The sequence below is a fragment of the Hippocampus guttulatus genome, chromosome 17 (genome assembly GCF_054856545.1).
Source record: "Hippocampus guttulatus isolate MCC_2025c chromosome 17, RoL_Hgut_1.0, whole genome shotgun sequence".
Taxonomy (NCBI): Eukaryota; Metazoa; Chordata; class Actinopteri; order Syngnathiformes; family Syngnathidae; genus Hippocampus; species Hippocampus guttulatus.
In genome coordinates this window covers 12,430,520-12,436,545 of record NC_141277.1, presented here as the reverse complement: position 1 = coordinate 12,436,545, position 6,026 = coordinate 12,430,520, and positions in this window count along the sequence as shown.

Below are 6,026 nucleotides of genomic sequence, written 5' to 3'. Positions count from 1 at the left end.
ATTTCTTCTTCTGCTACTGCTTGCTTTGTCTTCTTCTTGTTCGGTATTTCGTAGCGGTTGTTGACAATTGCGATACGTTACCGCCACCTGTTGGTTCTTCTGCGCTCGTCACTACATTTACAATTTACTCTAGTTATCACAATACTGTATACTGTAGTTCTGTGTAACGGGGCCAGTAAAAAAATGAAAATACTTTGTATACTTCGTTATAACTACACAAAATCTGTGAAATTATGAATACCCGGCATTTTGTTGTACGATATCCTCCATTATCAATGGGTGAAAAAAACGTGTTTCCCTACTTCAATAAATAATGTCGCACATTTTAAACTGTGATAACGCCTTTGACTGAGGTGATCATCTTTAGAGCCGGACAAACCTTTAGTTTTATTTACAAGTTAAAGTATCTTAATACATTGCTATGCCATTTGTGTAGGGGCGTCTACGCTGTATCAGTATAATTGGTGGGAAGACGTTGTTTTCTGCTTTGATCGTCAGATTTCGTGATTGAGATGATTAAACTCAACAAACTCAAGTAAACCTGCTGTACGTGGTCACTATTCTGAGACTCAACACAATCGGACACCACCGGCCCTTTTCAAACATATAAGATAAGATAAGATAAGATATCCTTTATTTGTCCCACACTGGGGAAATTTACAGCCTCCAGCAGAAAGATGAAAGAAGAAAAAACAAACAAACACCGTTCAATTAAGTGCAATATAAATACAAAATGGATAAATCGCAGTGCTATTTACAGTTGTTTTTCATATCATCTAATTATTATTAATATTATTGTTGCTATTTTTATTCAGCAGCCTGACAGCAGTCGGTAGGAACGAGCGTCGGTATCTCTCCTTCTTGCGGCGCGGGTGTAACAGTCTCTGGCTGAAGGAGCTACCTAGTGCTGTCAGGGCGGTTGGAGGGGGTGGGAGGGACTGTCCATCATAGCTTTTAGCTTAGTTAGCATCCTTCTGTTGCCCACCTCCTCCAGAGTGTCAAGGGAGCAGCCCAGGACAGAACTGGCCTTCCTGACCAGTCGCTCCAGTCTCTTTCTGTCCCGGGCTGAGATGCTGCCTGACCAGCAGACAATGCCATAATGGATGGCCGAGGCCACCACCGAGTTATAGAAGGTCTTAAGGAGCGACCCCTGAACCCCAAAAGACCTCAGTTTCCTGAGTAGGAAGAGTCGGCTCTGTCCTTTCCTAATCAGGGTGTCCGTGTTTGTAGACCAGTCCAGTTTGTTGTTCAGAAGAACACCTAGGTACTTGTAGGAGGTCACCCTCTCTATGTCCATACCCTGGATGTTCATCGGTGCTGGTGAGGACTGTTTCCTGCAGAAATCCACAACCAACTCCTTAGTTTTCCTAGGGTTGATCTGGAGGAGATTCTGCTGGCACCAGTCCACAAAGTCCTTCGTCATTCCCCTGTACTCCCGATCGTCCCCCTCGGTAATGAGGCCAACAATCGCAGAGTCATCGGAGAACTTCTGAAGGTGGCAGTTTGGAGTGGCGTGTCTGAAGTCCGAGGTGTAGAGGATGAACAGGAATGGAGCCAGAACAGTCCCCTGCGGCGCTCCAGTGCTGCAGAGAAGCCTGTCCGACTCACAGCTCTGCAACCTCACGTACTGCGGCCGATTTGTGAGGTAGTCTATGATCCATGCTGTGAGATGGTGGTCCACTCCGGCGTTCTGCAGTTTGCCTCCCAGCAAGTTGGGCTGGATGGTGTTGAAGGCACTGGAGAAATCAAAGAACATGATTCTCACAGTGCTCCCAGCCTTATTGACGACCATGTTCCTGTTCTTGTTCTCTCCAGCAGGGGGCAGACTGGAGCCCATCCTGCTGTGTGCACACCTGCTGCCAATTTTGTCATTAGGGAGCCATGTTTTTAAAGACCAACAAACTTTCAGCGGTTTGTCGGAGTATTGTTGACCTTGCTACTGCTGTTGCTCAAGTGATCATTTTGCTAGACCTCTCGTCGTCGTGTTTGTTCTGATTCTCTGAGTTCTGTTTTTGTAAGTATAGTCTTAGTTTTATTTTTTCTTGCTTCACGTGAATTGGATTCTTGGCATTTCGTTCGGTAGTAGTGATGGGACGATGATACCTCAAGGAGTGTATTGACCCACTTCACAAACTGTGTCAGCACTGTATTGACACTGTGTTGGTCACCCAATAGTGACCCCTGCAGTAGTTATAAAATCATTGCAGGTAAAGAAATTCCATGTTTGTGTAAATGCTCAACTGAGTTGGTATGTAAAATATAGCAAATTTGAGTTACAATTCAGATTTTTAACTTATGTAGAAAACCTTTGTTAAATCGTGTGAAATAAAAGACAAAAAAGTGATTAGTTTATGTATTTTTATTGAGAAACAAACGTTTTTGGAGTGTCTTTGCTCCAAGGTGATTTCTCCTCTGAGACACCAGCTCCCCAGCCTCAGAAAATACTCTTTCACATGGTTCAGATGACAATAGTGAGCAGAGAGTTTTAAATGAAAGTTGATGCAGATGTAGATATGTTTTCTGGTTCCATTTCCAATATTGTAAAGGGTCTTGGTTTCTGGGTGTGTTTGCTTCTGACAGGCAGCGTTGAATTTCAATTATGGAGGATCTCGCAATTATAAGATAAAATGAATAAAGCAACTGTAAGGCTCTTGAACTGACTGTCATATGTATAACAGGTCATTCACTTGATATAAACTGATAAAGTGGGTGCAATGCGCCAAAAATTGTATATAACAGTAAACAATGCTCAAAGGAGAAAAAGATTTACCAAGATCAAAATTATTCCACACTGGGGAAAACTTCTCCATCGATAATTTTGCAAAACTCCAGCCAACAAACCCACGACATGTTGATACAGTTTGTGTCCTTATGAACACACTTTGGCGCAGCACATTCAAACGATTCAGTTCCTGGATTGGTCCCGCGATTCATTCTTAAAGCAATACACTCACCAATACGGGATTTCACTCTTGAGCTCTCGGCACTGTGCTAACGTACCAGTGTCGCTCGTCCCATCACTATTTGGTAGTCTCGGGTTAATTTCTTCCTTGCCATTTGCAAGCGCTTTTTGTTATAGTGTTGTTTTTCTTTCCCTGGTCATTATTTGACCATAGATTTTTGTTTCTAATTTGTCGGTGCGTTTTGCGTGAATAAATATTTTTTGTTAGAGATTTGTCTGCTGTCTACCATTCTGCGATCCCAAAACATTATTTGGTTCATTTCGAACCGTGACATTGACATATCTCACTCACCTTCCCATTATACCACACCACATGCTAAAATTCCCTTTCCTCCGCTACCTTTAATTGCTGCTGTCCTAGTCATTCCCTCAATCATTTCTTTCCATCCATTGATGCATCCCTTATCTGAACCGTTCTATCCTTACCAGGGTCGTGGGCGTGCTGGAGCCCTATCCCACCTGTCTTTGGGCAGTAAGCGGGGTACACGCCTGAAGTAGTTGTCAGTCAATCTCAGCGCAGACAAAGGCAAACAAACATTCACACTCACAATCACACCTGAGGACAATTTAGACTGTTTCAGTAACCATGATGCATGCATGTTTTTGGAATGTGGAAGGAAACAGGAGTGTGATGTGTTGGCTCTGTCTGTTTTCAAATTTGTTTGCTGTCAAATTATGATGTGGTTAATCGTGAACTTCTGGCCATCGTATTAGCGCTCCAGGAATGGAGTCATTGGCTTGAGGGGAAAATCATCAGCATGCTCTGCAGAGGCCTGATCACGATCCTGTTCATTTGTTGTGTTGAAACAGGGAGAAATGGAAAACATGCAGGACGATGGCTCTCTAGGACTGGAGTTTGACAACTATGGAAAAAAAAAAAAACACGATGCAATATAGTGAGCAAGGTCAATATTCCGAAGAGGAATGGCAGAAGTCAGAATACGTATGTACACGTAAGTATTCTGTAATAAGGAATCATATTTGTGTTGTCCAATCTTTCCTTACAACAGAATTTCCTTGTGTGGGAAACTACTATGGTACATGTCGTTTATGAACATGCAAGTATGTTAACAAAATACATGTGTAACAACACAAGCAATAAAATGCAAAAATATATGCTCCCCAAACTGTTTATAACACAAAAACTGCAGCATACAGTGCAGGTATATGAACAAAATACAGTATAAGACGTGCCACAAAATTGGGACTATTTGCAAAAAAAATGAGACTCGTAACAGATCTGGAGGCTTTTCTTTCCACTCACTCACCATCTTTAACTTGAACTCCCGTCAATCAGCACACAAGACAGTGTTGCTCAGCTGATGTCGTGCAACTAACTTTTGAAGCCAGCCACGGGGCGCTTCGAAGTCTTCATAGCGCTATGGAACTCGCCTTCTCTCTAATTAGCGGTCCAGTTAGCGGAGGGTTTTGACCACAATAACAGGTAAATCATTCCAGGAAATGTTCGTTTACTCGACTGTCCGTTGAGCCACAAGCAATTTACTCTGAGCAGCTAATCGGATGCATCCCACTTTCTCTTCCACGGTCATTACCGTTCCTCTTCGTTTGGATGCCACAATCTACAGAACGTAAATGTAAATGACTGAATTATAAAGTTGTTTGCGATTCCAGTAAAACACATGCCAATAGAGTCACTTACATGTCGCTGTTTTGGATCCAAAGAGAGTAAATAGTGATGCAGACAGTTATTCCTTAGTATTGACTTGCTTGAGTGTGCACTACTGCAGGCTTCCGTATGGCTTCCGGGTCCCGGTTACCAGAACATCCGTTATGAATCGATCGTTAATATAATATTGTAGTCGAAATTTTAATGCGTAGGTTTTTATTCCGGGTCAGGGAATTTCCATTTGACAGAAGTCCGTGGAAATACTTACTGTATTTCGATGATTACAACAATGAACAGGTGCACCGCTGGAGGGAACACCCTCCACTCTAGCCGCAGCTAAAACGAAACAACACAAGACACTATACTAACAATACTAAATTCAACATGTTATTATAAATGTTGGCGGCCCGGTAGTCCAGTGGTTAGCACGTCGGCTTCACAGTGCAGAGGTACCGGGTTCGATTCCAGCTCCGGCCTCCCTGTGTGGAGTTTGCATGTTCTCCCCGGGCCTGCGTGGGTTTTCTCCGGGGGCTCCGGTTTCCTCCCACATTCCAAAAACATGCATGTCAGGCTGATTGGACGCTCTAAATTGTCCCTAGGTGCGAGTGTGGGCGTGGATGGTTGTTCGTCTCTGTGTGCCCTGCGATTGGCTGGCAACTGATTCAGGGTGTCCCCCGCCTACTGCCCGAAGACAGCTGGGATAGGCTCCAGCACCCCCCGCGACCCTAGTGAGGATCAAGCGGTTTGGAAAATGGATGGATGGATGGATTATAAATGTGTGCATAAAAAGTGAAGTGATATCTCACTTCGATGAAGAGGACAGACGTTAAATGTACAAGCTGGGCAGGATAGATATCGCAGATACACCAAGAGCGCTTTCGACGACTGTATCATGACAGCAGTTGGGGAGCACTACACTGGTGAATCCTTGTGATCATACAAGAACTTGAAAGTTACGAATTTAGGTTGCAGGCTGTGTGTACTGAATTGCGATGCTTTTATCTTCGAGACAAGCATACTGGCAGGGTCAACCATGTTGTCTCTGAGCCAGGGCTGGGCTGGTTGGCGGGTAGGGAGTGGTTTTCCAGTCACCCTTGCTTTTCGCGGTCACACTGCACACTTGCCGGCTCCCGGTGCGGAGCTGAGGCCAGCTGGGGCTGGCCGGTCTTGCTCGGAGGCCAGGGTGTGAGAAATGGGACATAAACCGAAATGCCTGCTATAGGTTCGCGGGGCATCTCGGTGCGGGCGGCTGAGGAGGGAATGCTGACACGGGGTGTCACGGCATCGCTGTAGAACGGGTGCACCGGCAATTCCCGTGCTTGGAGAGCTTCCCTGCATGAAGGATCTGAATCAGATTGGGTTTTTGTTTTTTTGAATTGAAATGACTTCTTACACCCTGTCGTTGTAGACATTGTGGCGTTCTCCCCCCAGTCCATA